Below are 25,536 nucleotides of genomic sequence, written 5' to 3'. Positions count from 1 at the left end.
TTTTTTTTTTTGTTGTTGTTGTGTCTCTGACAGGCTTTGGTATCAGGATACCATTGGCCTCATAAAATGAGTTATGGAGGATTCCTTCTTTTTCTATTGATTGGAATAGTTTCAGAAGGAATGGTACCAGCTCCTCTTTGTACCTCTGGTAGAATTCAGCTGTGAATCTGTCTGGTCCTGGGCTTTTTTTGGTTGGTAGGCTATTAATTATTGCCTCAATTTCAGAGCTTGTTATTGGTGTGTTCAGAGATTCAACTTCTTCCTGGTGTAGTCTTGGGAGGGTGTATGTGTCCAGGAATTTATCCATTTCTTCTAGATTTTCTAGTTTATTTGCATAGAAGTGTTTATAGTATTCTCTGATGGTAGTTTGTATTTCTGTGGGATTGGGGATGATATTCCCTTTATCATTTTTTATTGCATCTATTTTATTCTTCTCTGTTTTCTTCTTTATTAGTCTTGCTAGAGGTCTATCAATTGTGTTGATCTTTTCCAAAAACCAGCTCCTAGATTTATTGATTTTTTGAAGGGTTTTTTTGTGTCTCTCTCTTTCAGTTCTGCTCTGATCTTGGTTATTTCTTGCCTTCTGCTAGCTTTTGAATTTGTTTGCTCTTGCTTCTGTAGTTCTTTTAATCATGATATTAGAGTGTTGATTTTAGATCTTTCCTGCTTTCTCTTGTGGGCATTTCATGCTTTAAATTTCCCTCTATAAACTGCTTTAAATGTGTCCCAGAAATTCTGGTACATTGTGTCTTTGTTCTTATTGGTTTCAAAGAATATCTTTACTTCTGCCTCCCTTTCCTTATTTACCCAATAGTCATTCAGGAGCAAGTTGTTCAGTTTTCATGTAGTTGTGCAGTTTTGAGTGAGTTTCTTAATCTTGAGTAATACTTTGATTGCACTGCTGTCTAAGAGACAGTTTGTTGTGATTTCTGTTCTTTTGCATTTGTCGAGGAGTGCTTTACTTCCAATTATGTCGTCAATTTTAGAATAAGAGCAATGAGGTGCTGAGGAGAATGTATATTCTGTTGATTTGGGGTGGAGAGTTCTGTAGATGTCTATTAGGTCTGCTTGTTGCAGAGCTGAGTTCAGGTCCTGGATCTCCTTGTTAATTTTCTGTCTCGTTGATATGTCTAATATTGCCATTGGGGTGTTAAAGTCTCCCATTATTATTGTATGGGAGTGTAAGTCTCTTGGTAGGTCTCTAAGGACTTGCTTTGTGAATCTGGGTGCTCCTGTATTGGGTGCATATATATGCAGGATAGTTAGCTCTTCTTGTTGAATTGATCCCTTTACCATTATGTAATGGCCTTCTTTGTCTCTTTTGATCTTTGTTGGTTTAAAGTCTGTTTCATCAGAGACTAGGATTGCAACCCCTGCCTTTTTTTTGTTTTCCATTTGCTTGGTAGATCTTCCTCCATCCCTTTATTTTGAGCCTATGTGTGTCCCTGCACATGAGATAGGTCTCCTGAATACAGCACACTGATGGATCTTGACTCTTTATCCAATTTGCCAGTCTGTGTCTTTTAACTGGGGCATTTAGCCCATTAATTTTTAAGGTTAATATTGTTATGTGTGAATTTGATCCTGTCATTATGATGTTCGCTGGTTATTTTGCCCATTAATTGCGATTTCTTTATAGCATCAATGATCTTTACAATTTTGCACGTTTTTGCAGTGGCTGGTACTGATTGTTTCTTTCTATGTTCAGTGCTTCCTTCAGGAGCTCTTGTAAGGCAGGCCTGGTGATGACAAAATCTCTCAGCATTTGTTTGTCTGTAAAGGATTTGATTTCTCCTTCACTTATGAAGCTTAGTTTGGCTGGATATGCAATGCTGGGTTGAAAATTCTTTTCTTTAAGAATGTTGAATATTGGCTCCAACTCCCTTCTGGCTTGTAGGGATTTTATTGAGAGATGAGCTGTTATTCTGATGGGCTTCCCTTTGTGGGTAACTTGACCATTCTTTCTGGCTGCCCTTGACACTTTTTCCTTCATTTCAACCTTGGTGAATCTGACAATTATGTGTCTTGGGGTTGCTCTTCTCGAGGAGTATCTTTGTGGTGTTCTCTGTATTTCCTGAATTTGAATGTTGGCCTGCCTTGCTACATTGGGGACGTTCTCCTGGATAATATCCTGAGGAGTGTTTTCTAACTTGGCTCCATTCTCCCTATCACTTTCAGATACACCACTCAAATGTAGATTTGGTCTTTTCACATAGTCCCATATTTCTTGGAGGCTTTGTTCATTCCTTTTTACTCTTTTTTCTCTAACCTTGTCTTCTCGCTTTATTTCGTTAATTTGATATTCAATCACTGATACCCTTTCTTCTGCTTGACTGAATGGGCTATTGATGTTTGTGCATGTGTCACAAAATTCTTGTGCTGTGGTTTTCAGCTCCATCAGGTCATTTAGGGCCTTCTCTACACAGTTTATTCCAGTTAGCTGTTCGTCTAATCTTTCTTCAAGGCTTTTAGCTTCCTTGCGATGGTTTAGAACATCCTCCTTTAGCTCGGAGAAGTTTGTTATTACCGACCTTCTGAAGCCTACTTCTGTCAACTCGTCAAAGTCATTCTCTGTCCAGCTTTGTTCCACTGCTGGCGAGAAGCTGCAACCCTTTGGAGGATAAGAGGTGCTCTGATTTTTAGAATTTTCAGCTTTTCTGCTCTGGTTTCTCCCCATCTTTGTGGTTTTATCTAACTTTGGTCTTTGATATTGGTGACCTACAGATGGGGTTTTGGTGTAGATGAACTTTTTGTTGATATTGATGCTATTCCTTTCTGTTTGTTAGTTTTCCTTCTAACAGTCAGGTCCTTCAGCTGCAGGTCTGTTGGAGTTTGCTGGAGTTCCACTTTTTGCCTGTGTATCACCAGCGGAGGCTGCAGAACAGCAAATATTGCAGAACAGCAAATATCGCTACCTGATCCTCCCTCTGAAACTTTGTCCCAGAGGGGCAGCCACCTATATGAGGTGTCTGTCAGCCGCTACTGGGAGGTATCTCTCAGTTAGGCTACTTGGGGGTCAGGGACCCACTTGAGGAGGCAGTCTGTCTGTTCTCAGAGCTCAAAAGCCATGCGGGCAGAACCACTGCACTCTTCAGAGGTGTCAGACAGGGACGTTTAAGTCTGCAGAAGTTGTCTGCTGCCTTTTATTCAGCTATGCCCTGCCCAAAGAGGTGGAGTCTAGAGGCAGTAGGCCTTGAGCTGCAGTGGGCTCTGCCCAGTTCGAGCTTCCAGGAGGCTCTGTTTACCTACTCAAGCCTCAGCAATGGCAGACGCCCCTCCCACAGCCAGCCTGCTGTCTGGCAGATCGATCTCAGACTGCTGTGCTAGCAGTGAGCAAGGCTCCATGGGCGTGGGAGCCACCGAGCCAGGCACAAGAGAGGATCACCTTGTCTGCCAGTTGCTAAGACCTTGGGAAAAGCACAGTATTTGTGTGGGAGTGTCCCATTTTTCCAGGTAGTCTCCCACAGCGTCCCTTGGCTAGGAAAAGGAAATCCCCTGACCCCTTGTGCTTCCCAGGCAAGGCAATGCCCCACCCTGCTTCAGCTTGTGCTCCACCCTCCCTGCACTGCACCCACCATCCAACCAGTCCCAGTGAGATGAACCAGGTACCTCAGGTGGAAATACAGAAATCACCTGTCTTCTGCGTCAATCACACTGGGAGCTGCAGACTGGAGCTGTTCCTATTTGGCTGTCTTGGAACGCCCACCCAGATTCATCATTTCTAGAAATGGTACCTGCTGTATTAGATTGTCATAAAGGACTTAAATAATGAAACTCAGGTGTAGGAGGAAAACTAATGTAAAAGGCTGAGAAACGATAATGGAGATATAGAGGGACAACCAAAATGAAGTGTTATTACAGAAAGAAAGCGTCTTACTATGGTTATGGAATCAACAGGGATGAATGTTGCTCAAAGTTTCAGTAGAAAGAAAACGGAGAACTATCTTTAGTATTTGGTATAAGATGAGTGAAAAATGCCACAACATAAATGTGTTTGTAAAAATAAAGGCTGACAGAGGAGGAGCAATGGAACCATTGGAGAAGCTGCAGATGAAAAGGAGAGATGGAGGTCAGAGTAACGGAGTGGCTAAGGAGGTAGATGAAGATACGGTAGCATGATCAATGAGAATATCGTCTGACCCCAAATGTTATTTTATTTAATCACTTTAGTCTGAATGTTCCATTAAGATATACCAACTCTTCATGAGTCATAAGCTCTGTTAAATAATCTAAAAACACGGTGTCAGTAATTATCCTATGAAAAACTTATAGAATTTCTTTGAATGTGCATTAATGATATGGAATCTACAAAGACACAATACACTTGGACAGTGATATGTTTAGCGTGGTAAGTTAATGATTTTTGTCATATTCATCTTAGTATTTACCATAGACCCTAAAATTATTTCTGAACATTAAAGGCACAAATTTTTAGTGAATAAATGGAGTTAGAAATAGGCAATAATGCAATTTTTATATGATGATGATAAAATAATTAATCTTCTCAAACCAGGCATGGTGGCACGTGCTGGTAATTCTAGCTACTCAGGAGGCTAAGGTGGGAGAATTGCTTGAGGCCAGAAATTTGAGGCTGCAGTAAACTATGAGGGTGCCGCTTCACTTTAGCCTTGCCTGGGTGACAGAGCAGGATGCTGTGTCTAAAAAATAAAAAATAAATAAATAAATAAAATATTTCCTTTTTAATTTTGAATACTTGTAAGCTAAGAAATCGTATAATCTCAAATAAAATAACATAGCTATGATGAATGTAAGGTTTACAAGGTAATTGAACAAGCTTCATTAATTTCTCTGTGTTTCTATAAGAAAAATATATAAAAGACTCTGAAAGGGTCATCTTGATGTAGGATTGATTATGATAGCAAACAATACACAAGGAAAATTACAATGAAATTTTGAATTCTTGTGGCAGGAAGTAATTTTGAACACAGTCTTGCCTGAAGAAGAACCTAAGATTATATTGGATAGAAAATTGGAAATAACTGTCCCAAATTTTTTCTCATGAAGCCATCATGACATTCCACCTGTGCAGCTTCCGTTGAATTCAAGGGAGACTCCCAGTGGAGGAAGAATTGTGGCTTGGTGGAAAGGAAGGAACTCAGTCCTACATGAATGAGCTCCAAGAATGTTCTGAAAACATGTTTAAAAGCAAACTTTCAAAGTACCTACTATATGCCTTAGGGATAAGAGAATAGAGACTGCCAACTTTTAAAGTCAGTTTCTAAGAGTTTCTAGCTTTACAACAAACTTGAAGTGTAACACTTGAGACATCCTCATTTAATGGAAGGAAGAATGAAGAAACTCTCACAATTATTTTGGATCGCTTTTTTAAAACTGTATTTTGATGATCTAACTTTAAATGGATTAGAAACATGCAGATTCAATTTTCTTTAGCAAGAAGCTACTTAAAAATCAAGGGTAAGTTGCTGGGCCAAAGTTAGCTTGGCACTAGACAGCCTAGAGTCTTTGAAAATAACCCTCAAATATTTGATGAACCCAATTGGCAGCCAAGTTCCCAGAAAAATATTGAGTAGATGATGGTTACTCATATAAGCTAAATCTCCTAGTGGATTTACAATGACTAGGACATTAACTGTGGGATATGTAAGGGAAGTAAGTGGTCAGAAGAAAGATAAATAGGACAAATATTCCTTTTCTTTATACTCAGTTCCTAATTGATTTTGTTCCCCATGCAATAAAGCACATGCGTAGTGTGTATATGCCTGTGTGTGTATGTCTGTGGGTGTGTGTATTTAAATCTGTGACTTTGAGTCTTCAGCATGGCGAATCCTTATTTCACCATGCAGAGTACAGTACCCTGTATGTACCTTTTGACTCTCATTTATTGCTTTGCAATGTAAATTATAAAGGGCCAAAAAGTAATTTAGAGTTTTCTAAAAAATTATAAAACTTTTAATTGACTTTTGTTTTTTTCTTTGCATTGTAAAATATTCAAAATAAGACAGAAATCACATGTAGAAAGAACAAGCAACCAGATAGGAGGTAAAATATCAAACTACTTTGTAATTTCTGCAGAATTTACCATGCCCGTGTCCTCCTATTTAAGTTTTTTTATTTGTTAACTGGCTTCAGAGTCTTTAATATCTTCAAATGGCTTACACCCTGTCTTCAGGGTAATTTTTCTACAGATTAATTTGTGTCCCCTATAAAATATTGTTCAACTGAATATATGGTTCTTTTCCCAACCAGTTCTCTACACATGTGTTCCAGCCTTGTGGAGTTACATTGCCTCAGTACCCCTGCAAATCATAGTCCCTTTAAAAAACATGACATCTTTTCTGTTGTATTGTTGACCTGTACTAATACAGGAGGTAGCTGTGGTCTCTACATTCTCCCTAAAGCATTGCTTGACCTTCCAGGCATAATAGGGAATCCCATCTCTGGGTTTCCAGCTTGTGCCCCTGCTCTTCCAATGATAAATGAGGGCAGGTCTTATATTTATCTCTGTATCTCAGCAGAGAAGAGATGACTAATCAGACAGCAGAATTTGTTCCCCCTCAGGCAAGGCATGGTGGCTCATGCCTGTAATCCCAGCACTTTGAGAGGCCAATGCTGGTGGATCACCTGAGGTCAGGAGTTCAAGACTAGCCTGGTCTACATGGTGAAACTTCGTCTCTACTAAAAATACAAAAATTAGCCGGGCATGGTGGCATATGCCTGTAGTCCAGCTACTCAGGAGGCTGAGGCAGGAGAATTGCTTGAACCCAAGAACTGGAAGTTGCTTTGAGTTGAGATCATGCCACGGCACTCTAGCCTGGGCAGCAACAGATTGAAACAAAAAAGAACTTGTTCCCCCTCTTCTATAGGATAGATTTGGTTTTTATAAGCAGCTACCCAAGCAGTATCTATATTTTCCCTGTTCCCTTGCATCTGAATGGGGTCTTGCCAGGAAAAAGTAGTATTTGTTACTTCCACCAGAACAAAGCAATTAATAAGCAACTTTACCTTGTCTATCCTTTTCTATTCCAACTTGTGATAGGAAGCATAATACTTTGAGGCCCTGGGTGATGATGCATCCACAAGATGGGAGGATCCTGGGTCCCTGAGCCATCATGCAGTGGAAAGCTGTGTTCCAACCAGGAGCATCCACATTGGGATGTTGCATGAGCCAGCATTAAAGTAGTGTTTTGTTAGAGTACTACCATTTAGAAATTTGTTTGTTACAGCACCTAGAATTACCCTACCTAGCATGCACAGAAACAGTAGGTAACTTCATAATTACTGAATGAGTCAATGAATAATTGAATAGGTTAGTGAGTAAATGCGTCCAGCTCTCCAAGAGCTCTCTTCTACTGAGTGCAAGAAATGTCAGCCTTAGAGCTTATTTCTTTTAGTTTTTCATGTCAAACATAAATGACCCTGAAGAGAAAGGCAGATCTGTTACCAAGTGTTGCCAATTGAAGGTGTTTGCTATGTTTTTTAAGGCTACTCAAAGCTTCCCATTTTCTTCATATTCCAGTACCTAATGCTGGGCCCTACCACTGCTACTAGCAACAAATATTTATTGAGCACTTGTGGTGTGCCAGGCACTGTTGTAAGCATTTCATATGTGTACACTCATTTAACCTTACAACAATCCTATGAAGAATAAAGTAGATAATGAAACTGAGGCGCCAAAAGGTTAAGTAACTCCAGCAATCAGGCTCCAGAGATTACATTGCTTAATAAGTCTTAGTTAAATTGAATTTGCACTGCAGTGTAATCAGTGCTGGGACTGGAGCAGGGCACTAAAATGTTAGAATGCTAGAGACAAGAAAGACAAATGTTGTGTAAGACACAGCCCTGACTAGGGTGGCAAATTGAGCCAGAGAGTTAAAAATAAACTTTTACTGAATAATATACTAGAGGTTTACCAGGGAATAAAAAAGGAAATATAAAATACATTAACTCTGTTTTCAAGCAGTATACAGTCTATTATTCTGGGTAGTGGGGCTCAGCATATTCCATTTCTGAAGAGATATGTATCACTGTGCCCTCCAGAATTCCTGGAAACAGAAGCACACTGTGGCTGTGTGCATGTCTGCAGAGGCCCCTTTGACAATAAATAAATAGAACAACAGGAATAATAGGAACCAAAATGTTTTCACTTCCTTAGTATTCAATACTTGTATGCCTTTATTTCAAGTTGAGTGAGAACCATTAGCTAGGAGGCTTAGTTCTCAAGAGCCTTAACCATATACAAATGAAACTCAGGTGGTTTCTTCTCCAGGGACTCAAAATCAAGTAAAGGAAAGAGGAGCAAGGCCAGCAGGTCTTGTGGTTTTCATTGTTTCATTTGGCTACACTTACAGCTCTTGGCTTGTTCCATACACTTATGGAAAGGCAAACCTCAAAGTTTTGGCTAGAACTTCATAAGTTGTTTGTGAAATTCCCAAAGACAGAAAAGTAAACCACAGAGCTTTGGGTGAAAAATCTAGCACTGTGTTTTTAATGGAAATTCTTATAATAACTATCCTCCTTTAAGTGTACGATTTCCACCCTCAAGATTCTTTGCTTTCCAGTATGCGTTTTAATATATTCTATTTTTTTCCTTTGAAAGAAGCTCTCAACAATAAAAGAATAAGAATTAAAACCTGAAAACCAGTATGAAATAGGAGCAAGCATCATTAAAAGAGCTTTCAAGTAAGAGATGAGGATTTTAGTCCTAATTTAGCCACTAAGAATATATTTTTAACTTTAATAGGTCACATGATCTTAGTTTCATGTATATGTTTTCCGTTTCATATGATTGGAGTTAATTCCATTCTTTCAATTATAGTAAACTATTCAAGTTCCATTTTTATATCATTTTATAACTGCTTCTTCTACCTTAATACTCTCTTTAGTCTTTATCTCTATGTAGCAACTTACTGTAATTTTTATGGATTATGTCTTTGCATATGTATTGTATAGATGTCAGTGGCTATTCAAGAAAATAGAAGTCCCTCTAGTGTTTCAAGCAGAGGGAATTTTATATAATGAAATTTCTTTATCAATGATAAGCCCAACGAACAACAGATGCCAAAGCAAACAGAGTTAGGTAACAGCAGGAAGTAAATTATTCAGTAAATTCCTTGGATCAGCACACCAAGTATGCCATATTTTACCTCCAAAATTAAAAGTGATGTATCATTCTGGAGAGTGTATCTCAACATGTCCCAGCTTCCTAGATGTTCAGACACATTACTTAAGTGGCAGGGAGCTAGAAGTGCGTGGTGTTTTTCTCTTTACCTCTGATACCATGTATCTTCTTAAGACATCTGGAGAGCTTGCTCCTTGATGCTCCTCAGGAACAAACTGTATATTATCAATATAATTGACCTGTGTGACATTCCATGGAATGTGCTGATAATTAAAGTCACTGAATGCTATATTAGGACAGAGAGCAGGCAAGATAACATAGCCCCACACTTCTCCTTTTTTTTATAAACATTGATCACAATCAGAAACAGCTACAGTCTGTTATAGGCACCACGGTTACCATGATGAATATGTGCAGCCATTACTTAACCTTCCAAACACTTTCTTTCCACCAGTGTTTCACCTCAAGCACCTATGCTCACAATGCTTTCGCTTGTCACAGATTACCATGATTTCAGTTTCCATCTGCGAAGAAGTTATCATTGTATTAAAGGTTAAGCAGATCAGCTTCCCAATCTCAGTATCCCATTTTAGGGTCTATTGCCTGAGACACTCCTAATATCTGATACTGCTAAAAAAAAAGTTAAGAAGACAAACAAGATGGTGAAGCTAACCAGAGATTAGCAGAAGGAGACCATAAGGAAAGAAGACAGCAAGAGATCACGAAAACCCAATGGGCCGGAAGGACACTGGAGAAAAGTGATATTCACCAGAATCAAAACATCAGGGAAACCTTGCAGGTTCTAGAACCATGTCAGGAACTGCTCTGTAAGAGTTAGAGCCCCAGAATAGGACATGTCTGGTAAAAACTTGAAACAGTAGAGAATATATGGCAACTGCGAAAAACAACAACAACAACAACAACAACAACAAAAATCCACAAAAAGAAGAGAGGAGAGGAGAAGAGAGAAAGAGGAGGAAGGTGGAGGGAAGGAGAAAGTAGTGGGGAAAGTAGTGGGGGGAGGGGGAGGGAGAAGAGGAAAACGGAGGAGAGGAGAGAGATAATACTCTGATTCTCTTTGTCTTCCTCACCAGCTCCAACCAGAGCTTTCATTAGTCACACCTAATCAGAAAATAGCTCGCAAGAGAACTACAGAAATGCAGCCTAAATGTGAAGAATGGAGAACAGATCTGAAAGCAAACGAGAAACACAATGGACTATATATATGTCTGTAAAATACACAACGCTGTTAGAAATTTGTGCACATGTACCCTAAAACAAAGTATAATAATAATAAAATTTAAAAAAAGAAATTTGTAAATTTACATAAATGTTATTGTGGTATAGATTATATTCTTTTAACTACATCTATTGGCCTTGAAGATAGAAAGTGTCCCTGTTGCTGTACGTACACTGCTATAATATATACCACGGTATGGAGCCGCTACAGTTTACATATTCATCTTTTCAATGAGGGCTACCTACATTGTCTTCAGATCCCTGATGCCACAATCAATGTTGCAAAAAATGTCCTTAAAGAGCTTATTTTATGAACTCTATGACAATTTATGAAGAGCGGAATTTTCAAAGTTTGGGCTATATGAATTTTAATCTCATCAAGGATTACGGGTTTCTCCAGAATGACCATTCTAATTTAAACGGTATCAAAATCAGGTACTTTTTGCTACATTCTCACCAGTAATAAGATTTTTGCTAATTTGAGCTTAAAGCACACACTCATTATTGTTTCAGTTGCATTGTTCTCCTTACTTATCAGAATTTCTCCAAATATCTATTATCTAGAGTTTTTCTTCTGTATGTTGCTTAGTCAAATCTTTAAATATTTTTCCAATGTGTTTCCTGTTTTTGAATTTTGTCATTGTCTATGTTACAAATTCTTTTAGTATGATAGATATTAATACCTAGTGAGCTCAATTCATACAAAAGTCTTTTACAGTGATATTTATGAAAGGTTGATATTTGGTGAAATAGTAAACTATTTTCGATGCAACAAAATCCAGTGGTTTTTAAATATGGTTTGTGTTCTTGGGTATTGTTATAGAAACATTTCTCTAACACAAGTGCACCCAAATATTCTTCTACATGCCCTTCTTAAAAAGTGATAGCTTTATTTTTACTTAATCCATCATAGTTCACCTTGTTTTATTTAAGAAATTAGCTCTCTTTTGCTCCGATCGCTGTATCAGTATTGCCCCACACCACATGCAAAACACTCCATCTATTCCCAAATGAGAGGCAATTGCACCCTGTGTCCCTACTTATACAGCACTCGAATTCTGGACTCTTTATTTTGCTTCATGTGTACATTTATCTTTCACTAGAACAGTATTACATGGTTTTAAAATGATATATTTATAGTGTGTTTTATAAATATCTGATAAGATGTATAATAACTCTTTGGCCTTTTTTTTTTGAGACAGAATCTTGCTTTGTCACCAGGCTGGAGTGCAGTGGCGCAATCTCAGCTTACTGCAACTTCCACCTCCCAGGTTCAAGCGATTCCCCTTCCTCAGCCTCCTGAGTAGCTGTGACTACAGGCAGGCACCACCACGCCCAGCTAATTTTTTGTATTTTAGTAGAGGCGGGGTTTCACCATGTTGGCCAGGATGGTCTTGATCTCCTGACCTTGTGATCCGCCCACCTCGGCCTCCCAAAGTGCTGGCATTACAGGCGTGAGCTACCGTGCCCAGCCAACTCTTTGGCTTTATAATTTTTATTTTTGGAAATCGATGAAGCTACTTATGGCTCTTTGTTCTCATACATAAATTTTATAGTAAGTTTTTTTAATTCTTAAAACCAAGTTGGAATATTTGTAAATACTTTCTTTCTATATTTCTCTATCATTTTGTCTTTAATCCAAGTGTTTACTTATATGGTTGTTTTGGGTTTCAGACATGATCTTATGTATATCAGAAAATGTAGCTTTATTGTCACAATTTTTTAAATGTTTTTTAATCAGTTTTTGTTAATATTCTATGCAGATTCTGCCCTGTTCCTGGGCAGAAGGAGACACACATCCCAACTCTGTCCTTTCTGCTCCAGGTGTCCTGATGGGGTTCCTCTCTGGCTGTTCCCTGCCCACACTTGTTCTCTTGTCACACCTCTCTCTACTGAGTCAACAAACTCTAGAGTCACAAGACCTTTTCTTCAGGGTTCCATGGGGCTGCAAGGCCAGGCCTACCTCCTCAGAAACTAGGGGGATAGGGATGCTCTCAGCCTTGGAGTCTGTGCACAGTGTCAGGCAGTTTTGGTTTTCTGCTGCCCTTGTAGGATTTACCAGCGTCAGTGGGACATTTACTGTATGCCAAGAATCATGTTCATTGCTTGATATGTATCAGTTCACTAAGTCTCACAGCACTCCTACAAGAGGGGAGCCATCACCATTCCTATTTTATTGATGAATTAGCAGAGGCACAGAGAGGTTAAGCAAATTGTCTAGGGGGCTCTGAGGCCAAGGAACACCAGTCTTTGCTGACCACCCATTCAGCCCTTGGCACTGGGCATTTCCCACCTGCTCCCTGCCATCACCTTGAGTTTGCTCAGCCATTTGGCATGAGTAGGTATTTCCCTGTTGCCAGTAGATTGTGGCTCCAGGAATGATCAGGGTCCTGCCTACGAGGGGTAAACAGGGCCACAGGACAGGACTAGCAGGCCTCAAACTCTATGTTGCCCCTGTCCCAGGTTTCCTCCCTAGCCCAGAGTGAAGGATTTTTGAACTCCCTAGAGTCCATTTATGGGGATGGGGGCAAGGGAGATAGGCCTAAGAGAGCACAATCTGGCTGCAGGAACCATAACTGCAAGGGCTGAGAACAGAGAGCTCCAGAACAAGAGAGAGATAAGCTATTTCATCTTGCTTCCGGGCCCCACACTCTTACCTGCCCCACTTACTCATTCACGACACATATATCGACCAAATGCTCTGAACCAAGCTATCCTGAGTGACAAGGATTCAGTGGGAAGCAGAAAGATAAAGAAGAAAACCCTACTCGTTGGAGTGGACTCACCTGCTATAACTCTAGATACTGCCAAGACCAGGCCTAGGAAATGTACGCAGTGGGATGCCTTCCCACTTAGGGCAATCCCTGGTGCTCAGGGATGAAGCATGTGGAAAGGAACCATTGGGCTGCTGGGGGCTGTGAGACTAGAGACTGAAGTTTTGACTGCAGGGTCATTTGCTACCACTACTCCAGTTGTTGCCATGGGGTAATGGAGGTCCAATGTCACCCAACACTTTGGATTTTCCAAACAAGCTTGGAATCTGGAATTTTACATAAAAGTATCAATTTGAACTAAGGGTTTACAGTCCCACCAACAGTGTAAAAGTGTTCCTATTTCTCCACATCCTCTCCAGCATCTGTTGTTTCCTGACTTTTTAATGATTGCCATTCTAACTGGTGTGAGATGGTATCTCATTGTGGTTTTGATTTGCATTTCTCTGACTGCCAGTGATGATGAGCATTTCTTCATGTGTTTTTTGGCTGCATAAATGTCTTCTTTTGAGAAGTGTCTGTTCATATCCTTTGCCCACTTTTTGATGAGGTTGTTTGTTTTTTTCTTGTAAATTTGTTTGAGTTCATTGTAGATTCTGGATATTAGCCCTTTGTCAGATGAGTAGGTTGCAAAAATTTTCTCCCATTCTGTAGGTTGCCTGTTCACTCTGATGGTAGTTTCTTTTGCTGTGCAGAAGCTCTTTAGTTTAATTAGATTACACTGTTTGTGGGACTGTAAACTAGTTCAACCATTGTGGAAGTTGGTGTGGCGATTCTTCAGGGATCTAGAACTAGAAATACCATTTGACCCAGCCATTTCATTACTGGGTATATACCCAAAGGATTATAAATCATGCTGCTATAAAGACACATGAACACATATGTTTATTGCGGCACTATTCACAATAGCAAAGACTTGGAACCAACCCAAATGTCCAACAATGATAGACTGGATTAAGAAAATGTGGCACATATACACCATAGAATACTATGCAGCCATAAGGAATGATGAGTTCATGTCCTTTGTAGGCACATGGATGAAGTTGGAAACCATCATTCTTAGCAAACTATCGCAAGGACAAAAAACCAAACACCGCATGTTCTCACTCATAGGTGGGAATTGAACAATGAGAACACATGGACACAGGAAGAGGAACATCACACACCAGGGACTGTTGTGGGGTGGGGGGAGGGGGGAGGGATAGCATTAAGATATATACCTAATGTTAAATGGCGAGTTAATGGGTGCAGCACACCAACATGGCACATGTATACATATGTAACAAACCTGCACATTGTGCACATGTACCCTTAAACGTAAAGTATAATAATAATAATTTTAAAAAAGTATCAATTTGCTGTTGTTAATTTTTTTAATTCCCATAGGTTTTTGGGGAACAGGTGGTATTTGTTTACATGAGTAACTTCTTTAGTGATGATTTGTGAGATTTCGGTGCACACATCATCCGAGCAGTATACACTGAACTCAATTTTTAGTTCTTCATCCCTCACCCCTTTGCTACCCTTTCCCTCTGAATCCTCAAAGTCCATTATAACATTCTTATGCCTTTGCATCCTCTTAGCTTAGCTTCCACTTATGAATGAGAACATATGATGTTTGGTTTTCCATTTCTAAGTTACTTCACTTAGAATAGTAGTCTCCAATCCCATTCATTTGGCATTGCTGCAAATGCCATTAATTCATTCCTCTTTATGGCTGAGTAGTATATTACATCATATATATATATATATGTCACAGTTATATATATCATATATATTGCATATATATGATATATATAACAGTTTCTTTATCAATTAGTTGATTGATGGGCATTTGGGCTGGTTCCACATTTTTGCAATTGCGATTTATGCTGCTATAAACATACATATGTAAGTATCTTTTTTGTATAATGACTTCTTTTCCTCTGGGTAGACACCCAGTAGGGGGATTGCTGGATCAAATGGTAGTTCTACTTTTAGTTCTTTAAGACATATTCACACTGTTTTCCATAGTGTTATACTAGTTTACATTTCCACCAGCCGTGTAGAAGGGTACCCTTTTCATCGCATACACACCAACATCTATTATTTTTTGATTTTTTGATTATGGCCATTCTTATGGGAATAAGGTGGTATTACAATTGTAGTTTTGATTTGCATTTCCCTGATCATTAGTGATGTTGAGCATTTTTAAATACGTTTGTTGTCTCAATTCAAAAGTGTTGGTCATTAATTCAAATACTTTAACACACCACCTCCAACAACAAAAATTCATATCCTCACTTTATAGATGCTATGTGAATGTCAGATTGTAGCAGGTTTGGAATTCAGTGCTTTATCTAATAAATGTTTTCATTTGGGTGTATTCTGCTGAATAATTTCCTGGAGTGCAAAATACATGTCTAAAACACAGCAACTTTTTGTGTAAGCCTTGAATTAGCACTTCTTGTATTATACAATCATAGAAACTGGTTAAAGGGCTAACTGCATATTCAGATTATCAATGGATTGGAAAACAAGCTTATAGGCTTAAGAGATGAAAGGAGGTCTTGCTTTATCATCTTCTCTCCATTCTCAAACACACAATTGCCTTCCAAATTTAAAAAATGCTACACATTAATACTCAATCTCAAAACAATAAATAAAGCACACTATCATATTAGAATGATAGCTTGAAGGAATTCAGTGAAGAAACTGGAAGATATTACATATAAAAACTTTCATGGTTGATAAAAAAAGTTAAATGAAATAATAAAATGAGAGCACCACGTGCACTCTGAGGAGCATACAAAGAAGGTTCTATAACAGTCAGTTAAGTCAGTGTTCAGATGAAGGCAGTTCTCTGCTCTTGTTTCAATGGTGCACTAAGTGAAAATAATGTACCTCTATGTGTGTTTGTGTGTTTGTGTGTGTGTATGCATGCATAGGCAGAATTTTCAACACTTTTATTATTTTTCTTAAAATAATGCTTTTAGGTTGCACTTTTCATCCTTTTATTTCAAAAAATGTCTTATTTTTCTGAAATAAATTATGGTTGTAACTATTTTTGGTAGTTCCTTTTTCTTTTCATAAAAAATGATTTTCCTACTTTGGCAAAGGAAAATGTGTTGGTCTCAAAAATTCTTTAGGATTTTATTGGTTCAGGAAATACAAAATTGTTAAAACCACTGCTACTGAGCTTATTTCCTCTTCCTGTGTATATAACAGACCGCCTCCTTCTCCCGGATTAAACTAACTAAACTCTCAGCGATTCTAACCCCAGGCTGGGTGGAGATGTGAGAGAAACTCATCTAGGGTGATTGGTCTGATTTGATCAATCCCAATGATCACTTTACTTAATACCTATTGTCTATTCGGAAAAATGAACTTTTGACCTCTTTCTGAGCTGTTTCATTTCTCTGTGGCTTAGGGCTCCCTGAATTTCTTTTTAAGTCATTTTCTGGATTTATATTTAGTTCACATTCTCTTCAAAGAAAATAAATAATATAATAATTAAATTGTTCAATTCTTGAATGGAATTCTGAGAACAATCTATTTATTTTACACATTTCTTGACTGGAGCAAATGGTTCTGACAAACCTATTACCTAATCTCTTTCAAGGCAATGAGTTTCTCATTGATCTGCTAGGCTGCGAGCCCTGGAAAAGTGGAGTCATAAGTAATCACCTACCATGAAAATGAATCCACAGCACTAATTAAGGAAACTCACAATGAAAAATGGTAAACAAAGAGAGGATTATAAATTACTGTAGATTTCTACCTTTGCAAAGAATTTATAGGATGGTAAATAAAATGATGAATTCATTTAATAAATGAGTGTAAAAATATCTTCACATTTATGAGAATGACAAAAGCATTTACAATATTTTTTCAATACTTGGCAAGGAACACTACAAATGGATTTAAAATATATTTGTATTTTCACAAAATCTAGCTTACATCACTTCATCCATTTTATATAGACTTTAGCACATCCACATGCAATCAGTTCATATTATTTCTCTTTACCAGGTGTTGAATATCTTACTAAAGTAAAATAGGTCATTTTTTTGCTATGTATTATTTAATTTACTTATTTGGTTTTATTAAATGTTAAATCATATTAAGCACATCATAATAAAAATTTATGAAAAATTTAATATTTAGGAAGATACCTGATATGCAGATAAAATGTATTTCTTGCACTATATTCAAGCATGCTATACTTTCTGCATATTTATTTCTTCTCTATAATCATCCAAACCTTATTACATATATCATGGAAATGTCACTGATCTGATAAATATGTATCAATGAGCAGTTAAAAATATGACCTTTGAATAAAACAAGAAAAGGCAGAAGAACCAACATTTCCTGCTTGATTATTATATGCTAGGCATGCTGCTAGGGGACACACACACACACACGCACACACACACACAGCGTCATGCATTATTTAACAACCAGAATATGTTCTGAGAAATGCATCATTTGGTGATTTTATCATTGTGAGAATATTATAGAGTGTAGTTACACTAACCTAGATAATATAGCCTACTCCATACCTAGGCTATATTGTTTTTTGTTTTATGTTTTTGTTTTTTTTGTTGTTGTTGTTGTTCTTTTTTGGGGGGGTCGTTTTATTTTTTGAGATGGAGTTTCGCTCTTTTTTCAAGGCTGGAGTGGAATGGCACAATCTCAGCTCGCTGCAAACTCCACCTCCCTGGTTCAAGTGATTCTCCTACCTCAGGCCCCCAAGTAGATAGGATTACAGGCATGTGCCACCACGCCTGGCTAGTTTTGTGTTTTTTGTAGAGATGGGTTTTCACCGTGTTGGTCAGGCTGGTCTCGAATTCCTGACGTCAGTGACCTGCCTGCCTATATCATTTAGCCTATTGCTCCTAGACTACAAACCTGTATAGCATGTTACATTTCTAAATACTGTAGGCGATTATAAAACAATTGTAAGTATTTATCTATCTAAATATTGCTTCTAGGCTACAAACCTGTATAGTATGTTACTTTACTAAATACTGTAGCCAATTATAAAACAATTGTAAGTATTTGTCTATCTAAACATTATCTAAAGATAGACAAGGCAATGCATTGTGTTTACATTGTGATGGCTACAGCATCACTAATTGGTAGGCATTTTTCAGCTCCATTACAATCTTATGGGACTACCATCACTTAAGTGGCCTGTCCTTGACTAAAATGTCATTATGTGGCACATGACTCTGTGTCTGTATGTGTGTCTGTGTATGTGTGTATATAAATGTGTATAATCATAATCTCTTAAACTATCTTCATCATCTTCATTCATAGCCAAGAAGACCTATATGGAGAGATTTTTTAAATGCCTATGAAAACATATTTATTACTCTAGACAGGGAATTCAAACCCGGAGTCACTTTCCTGTCTTCTGCCTCCATCTATGATAAACTTGTGTCAGAGAGACTTCTGCCAAGAAACTGTTAAAGCTGGTTAAAATTAAAACAAACAAGGAAACAGCAGTTTGGGGGAATGTTGGAGCAGACAAGGAAGCCAGGATTTGAGAAGTCAAGATCTTGAGAAGAAAAATGCATTAAAGAAAATCCTACATTTTCCACTTTTTTTTTTTTTTTTTTTTAAAAACTTTGCACATTTGCAAATTCCTAGGGCAGGACAGAGAGAGTGAACAGAAAGCAGCATCATAGATATTTGGAGGGATTCATTAGGATTGAAAAGAAAAAATATAGAAGTTCTCGGTTACCATATGGCAACAGGAAATTGAGCAGCCAATTTAGGAGTAAAGGGAATCCCAGGAAATGAAGTAACATTTGCTGTGCCTTTCACCTCAATTCTTTGCTGGTTCCTAATCTTTGCATGAAGGACTAAATACAAGAAATTCAGAGAAAAAATGGTTGATGAAGGCCACAAAACTAAACAGAGCTCTTAACAATTTTATAGTGTTAGGGTGACAAGAAATGGACCCTTCTGTCCAACTTAAAAGAAGAAACCTGAAAAATACTAGCCTTTTAGGTGAGATCACTGGAAATCTATCCTGCAGATCTGTCAGAACCAATTAGAAGTAGACTGTCCCTGCCAAAACCTGGAACTAGCTTAGAAAAAATCTGTCTTAAAATTGAATCAAGGTGATCTATCCATATGCCACATGGCTAACAAATGAATATTAAGTTTTCTCTGAACAAAGGTGATGAAATTCAGTCTCTACAACTTTTTACGCACAAAGATTACCACTCAATTAAAAATCACCAGGCATGACAGGATATAGGAACAGATGGTCAAAAACCAATAATAGACAATAGATCGAAACCACTAGTCATTAAGATTTTGAAGTTATCAGAAACAAACTTTACTATAACTTTAAGATGTTCAAAAGCATGACAAAGATGGAGGAAATGCTGAAAATTGTATCAGTGTTTAACATCTAAAAAGGGAGTAGATGAGTAATTTTGAACCAAAAAAGAAAATATCTGAAATGAAGCACTTAATAGATGTGTTTAACAGAAGAAGAATCATGACTAGAATATTGCTAAATAAAATTAAAAACATCATTTATTCCTCTTTTTTATACCATTACACTTGCTGTTACTTCTACTGAGAAAGAAAAAGAGTTTCTCATGATTGATTCATTTTAGTGCCAGCATCAATATCGCCTTTTCAGAGAGGCTTCTCTAATCACCCTATTTACTAGGTCTCCTCCCTCTCTACCTATCTAATACATCACACTTGCTTTGTTTCCTGCAAAATACTTATTAGTGCAAAAAACCAAAACTATAGCTCATCAAAATAACAAATCTAAGAACTTGTATTTTCTGTGTAAGCTTAGGCAAGTTACTTAGCTGCTTTGAGTTCCTTTTTCACCAGCGTAATGATGATACTAAAGAACAAGTTAAACATTGTTAAGGAGTAAATTAGATAAGTTATATAAAACACCTAGCTCAATGCAAAGGCAGTTTTCATTTTATCAAAGGGTAAAACAACAACATGAAGTGTTGAGGCTATTTGGGAAAGTAACTAAAAACCCGTGGGCTAGATAATCTGAAAAGAGCTGTAACTAGTGAAAACTGTTAATGAATGTGATGTCAGATGTCGTGGTCCCAGTTCTCACATAACAGCTTACCTGTGTGGTGACATTGATCTGTCAGTTTCCAGGATTATAAACTGAGGATACTGTGTACACACCATAATACTGACATTGAAGAAAAATCAATGTAAACTTGGTATTATTAAATCTTCCCATAATATAAACCTTTGATTCACTGGCCATTCCATGATATATCAAACATTCCAGATATGTCATTGTCCAAATATGCAGCATCACTTCTCTTTGGAGGTATGACAACTTATATTTTGAAAATATTTCTCTGTTTTACTGCATCTTGGTCAAGTGGAAAAAGGTACAGAAAGGAATTTTGTGTCTGGGAGTTCGCCAAAATCACATTGATTTTATAATTAAATGTTATTTCCTACATGAAACATTTAATTCTCCGATGCTCAGGTATTGAAAATGATGCTGTGAAGTTAAAAAGAAGGTAAATAATCATTCACTTCCTTAAATAAAATATTATTGAGGTTGGCTTGAGATCAATAAGAAGATCATGTATGGAAAAAGTAGCATTTTTTCATTCACTGTTTTAAGCAAATATATGCAAAGCTAATTTTGCATTTTATAAGTCAGGAGTCAACAAGCTTTTTTAAAAGTAAGGTTTCTATTGGAACTAATCAACACTGCGTTTGTAGTGTGAAAGAAGCCATAGACAATATGTACATAAATGAGAAAGACTGTGTTCCAATAAAATTTTATTTACAAAAATAACCAGCCAACACATGCGGCATAATTTGTCAATATCTGTTTTATGCGATTAAGAAATTGTCATGATGGAACATGGAAAGTATAGACAAGGAAACACTTTGCCTTTTTAAGAAAAGCAACTTACACAAATCTATGACTTATAAGAAAGAAATATTCAAATAATCTGAATTCTAATTAAGAGAAAGTTTAGGCAGGGTACAGTGGCTCACGCCTGTAATTCCAGCAGTTTGGAAGCCAGAGGCAGAAGGAAGGCTTGAAGCCAGGAGTTCGAGACCAGCCTGTACAAGAAAGCAAGACTCCATCTCTACAAAAATATTTAAAAATAAACCGAACATGGTAGAATGCACCTGTAGTCCCAGCTACTCTGGAGGTTGAGACAGGAGTATTGTTTGAGCCTGGGAGTTCAAAGCTGCTGTGAGTTATCATTGTGCCACTGTACTCCAGCCGGGATGTCAGAGGGAGACCCTGTCTCAGACAGACAGAGACAGAGAGAGAGAGAGAAGGAGAGAAAGAAAGACAGAGAATTACCAACGGTACCTATAATCCATTCTTTTTTCCCCGAACATATAAACCTCCTGGTAGTGAGGTATAGCCATATGCCTGCATTTTAGCCAACAGAAATGGGCAAAAGTTTTAGAATGTGTGTAATTCCCATTCCTAGGCCATAAAAATTTCCCATGTATTACCATTACTTACTTTCCCATCTGTCAGCCAGATGCACAGAATCAAGTAAAAGACTGAGTCTCTGAGGGATGGATTGAACCTGAGAAAAAGACTATGAGAAACAAAACTCATAGCCCCCTTCCTGCCACCAACCAAACCCTGTATGAGTGACTATTAACTTCCATTTTGTTGATTCACTGAAATACAGGAACTGACATTTTACCAACTAGCATTAACTATCATAAAACATAAATTGGTATGAGAATACCTAATGTGTAGCATTGATTTATTGGTTGTCAGATGGTGGTGAGGACACAGCTATGACTGGGCCTTATGCCTGGAGCCCTCTGCTCCACCATGGAAAAGACTTATAAAATGGATGCCTGAAATATGTTAGAAGTAAGACTGTGTGAGAACTGGACCTGTGATTTTAGAGGAAGTGGCTGGAAAGAATCAGAATGTATATTGGTTACTATTGGCTGCATCTAGCAAAGCACTACAAGAGACAGACAAGCTCAGATAATTATTGGCTGGCTTTTATGGTCAGGTCAAGAGTTCATAGTTTGGAAAAGATGATGGTTGGGCATCAAGCTGTAGATAAAACTGAAAAAAATTTCCTTAGTGCCAAAAGCCCAGTAAGATTTCCCAACTGATCCAAGTACTGAGTCTTACAGAAAGGATCAGATTATCAGGTTTGACCTTCCCACCCAAGAAGACATTTTCTAATAACTTTACATTGTCTGCCATTAAAAGGAGAGAAATGAAGGAAGGGAGAAAGGAGCAAAGAAAAAGAGAGAAAGAAATGAAAGATGAGAATGAAAGAAAGAATGCTTAAGAATTATGTCTAGGCAGGGCATGGTGGCTCACACCTGTAATCTCAGAACTTTGGGAGGCCTAGGCAACAGATCACTTAAAGTCAGGAATTTGAAATCAGCCTGGCAGACATGGTGAAACCATGTCTCTACTACTCGGGAGGCTGAGGCAGTAGAATCATTTCAGTTCAGGAGGTGGTGGAGGTTGTAATGAGCTGAGATCATGCCACTGCACTTCAGCCTGGGCAACAGAGTGAGACTCTGTCTCAAAAAATAAATAAGTAAATAAAAAGAATTATGTCTAGAAAAAAACTTTGGATATGATTACTGGCACATAAAACTGGAAGGCAGGAAATAAAAGTCTCCTAAGTTTTGAGGAAGTTTTATTTCCAAAGAAACCACAACCTGGACTAAAAACTATTTTAGTGTCCAAGCCTTTAAAAACAAACTTTGTCCCCAAAGGTAGTAAGGAGAAAGATCTACAGTTACCAAAGGTTACAGAGATGAATAAAAAAGAACCACCCACTAAGTAGAGCCAGCCTTTGGAAAACATCTCCCAGACAGCAGAATCCAGATTTCGATTTGTTTCTCATTTCTCTCTTTTCCGTTTTATACCACAAAAGTATGAATGGGACACAATTAGAAAAAATAATTTTAATTATTACTAAATATACAAAAATATAATATTTATACAACAACATTGTGAGTATGCATGCACAGATATGTGCATACATACATACATCTACATATATAAATAGATTTTTTTAGTAAGTATATGCCTGCACTTTCTGCAGTTCATAGTTCATGATCCTAATTTCAACAAATGTAGCAAATGCACCGGGTGTATATCCCGGTCATTGGCAAATGCCAAGTGAAATCTCTTGGCCCGGCACATTCTCTGGCAGTCTTCTCCACAGGGCATTATGCAAGTCTTCCATTTTTGTCAGTGTTTCGTAGGGTAAGGAGAGCAAACCTTCAAAGTGTATTCATCAAAATCAGGTAAGCATTGGCATCAGTTATGCTTTTTCACTCCTAGTACATAATTACCTTCTCAGTGACAGATGAGTTTTGCAAAAAACTTTTTTATGAAGACTAGATTGTAATATTTTAAATATGAAGACTAGATTGTAATATTTTCAATCTAGTCTTCATAAAAATATATTGAATTAAAATGTTTACAAATAGAAGCAAAAATATGTCAATATTTTATTTCCTTATGAATAATAGGAAAAATAAAATCTGACCTAATGTAGAAAAACAAATATATTTAATCTCACCTACTGAATTTTAATGCAGTACATTTATATTACCGATTACCCAAACATAAAATATATTTTAATTCCTTTATAGTGACTGAACATTTTGGATAATTAAAAGTTAATGACCTGAAAAAGTAGAAGAAAGCTCAGTAAGTATACTATTTATTTTTATCCCTGTTTAGATTGTATAATTGAAATGACTTAGCTTTACTATCATTTACTGCAAAAATCATGATTTTTATTCTTCAGAATTCTTGTATTTAAACCCCAGATTATTGGAAAGCCATAGGTGTCACACAGCATATATTTTAGTGCTGTGGATATTGAAAATAATTGCAAAAGGCTGATGTATTTCTAGAAAATTTTATTATAAAATGTATCTATACTTTCATGCCATTTGCAAACACAAATGCAAAGAAAATATCTTCAAATCTGTCCCTAAAAAAGAAAACCACAACTGATCCTGAGGGTTTTGTCTTTGCATATAGAGTTGTGCTTTATTTATTTAGATATTTTACCAAACAAATAAGCCAATCCAAATGATTAAGTAGTGTTGGAATGAAAACTAAGATTTAATCCACAAAAGCATATACTTAATATTTACCAGTTGCATTGAGTCAGAATTCTCTAGAATGTGATTCACAGCAGTGACCAACATCGTCTCTTAGAGATTTGGGCAGAAAACTCTCTGGAGCTTGTCCAGAATTTACTTTCTCTCTTCTTCATTTATTCCTTTAGTCATGGTTTGATGAACTTGAAAGCAAAAGATGGCTAAGTGGCCGTGAAAATAAGGTAGACTTAATTTTTTAGTCTCAATATTTTAGGTGGCTTTAAAATGTCACCACATTTGAAAAGGCAAATGAGAAAAAATAAAAACATCACCATGTGAAGACTTCAAGCTTATTTCATACAACAGATGACAAAGGCTAATGAAAGAAAGGAAAGCTTTCTGAATACAATGCAATGAGAAAGGCAGAGGCAAGGGTAAATGCATACTTACCTTAGATGCCATATGACAGTGCACTGAGATCTTTGACAGGTGATAAAGACACAACTTGGCACAATCAGCACTTATTTTTGGCACCTACGAAAGAGGTAGTGAAGCAGAAAAATCCCTCCAAGAATTAATCTGCAGCTGCATAATTGCAATGCTTTATCATCTGTAGGCTGTGACACAAAACACATTCAGGTATATGCAAGTTCCTTAAATAGTGGACCATCAGAATAAATGTTTAACAATTGAGGTATTAATAAATAAAAAATGTATGTAAAAATAGGTACAGATTTCCCCATGTATTTTAGTTTTACCTTTAATAGATTTAAGAATAAAAATGAATTTGCTAGAAGAATATCTTCAAGAAATTTTATTGCATGCAACCCAAAATAATTTCATAATTTTCAGTAGCCCAACTTGTGTTCCAACAGGATTTACTGCCATTTGAAGAGTCTGTGTGCCCAATTCAAGTCACTGGTAAAGCCACTGTTTGAAACACAGGTGTGGATCCCAAGCCACGTGCATCAGTCACTGTTGTTGTGACTAATTAGATATGATCTCTATTTTCCAATTTAGTTGAATACATGTATGGGATAGCCTACCTACAGTGCTGCCTTGCATACATTAAAGCTTGTCATTATTTCAGGAGAAATAATTAAATTATTTTCTGTTGACAATAACACTTGGCCTAGTTTTAACCAAGCAGTTTGATGTTTCAACTTGATATTGAGTAACAGTTTTAAGAAAATGAGAAATATGGTAATTACATTTAGTAGGAATTTATAGAATAACAAATACATAGTAAATTGCTATTTAAAGAAGTGCAAAGAATATGGGATTTGTATTTTTATATTATATTTAATCATGTTTCACTAAAAGTAATTTCCTTTTGCAAAACCT

The sequence above is a fragment of the Pan paniscus genome, chromosome 2 (genome assembly GCF_029289425.2).
Source record: "Pan paniscus chromosome 2, NHGRI_mPanPan1-v2.0_pri, whole genome shotgun sequence".
Classification (NCBI taxonomy): Eukaryota; Metazoa; Chordata; class Mammalia; order Primates; family Hominidae; genus Pan; species Pan paniscus.
The sequence above is the reverse complement of the archived record's forward strand: the minus strand, read 5'-3'. Positions refer to the sequence as shown.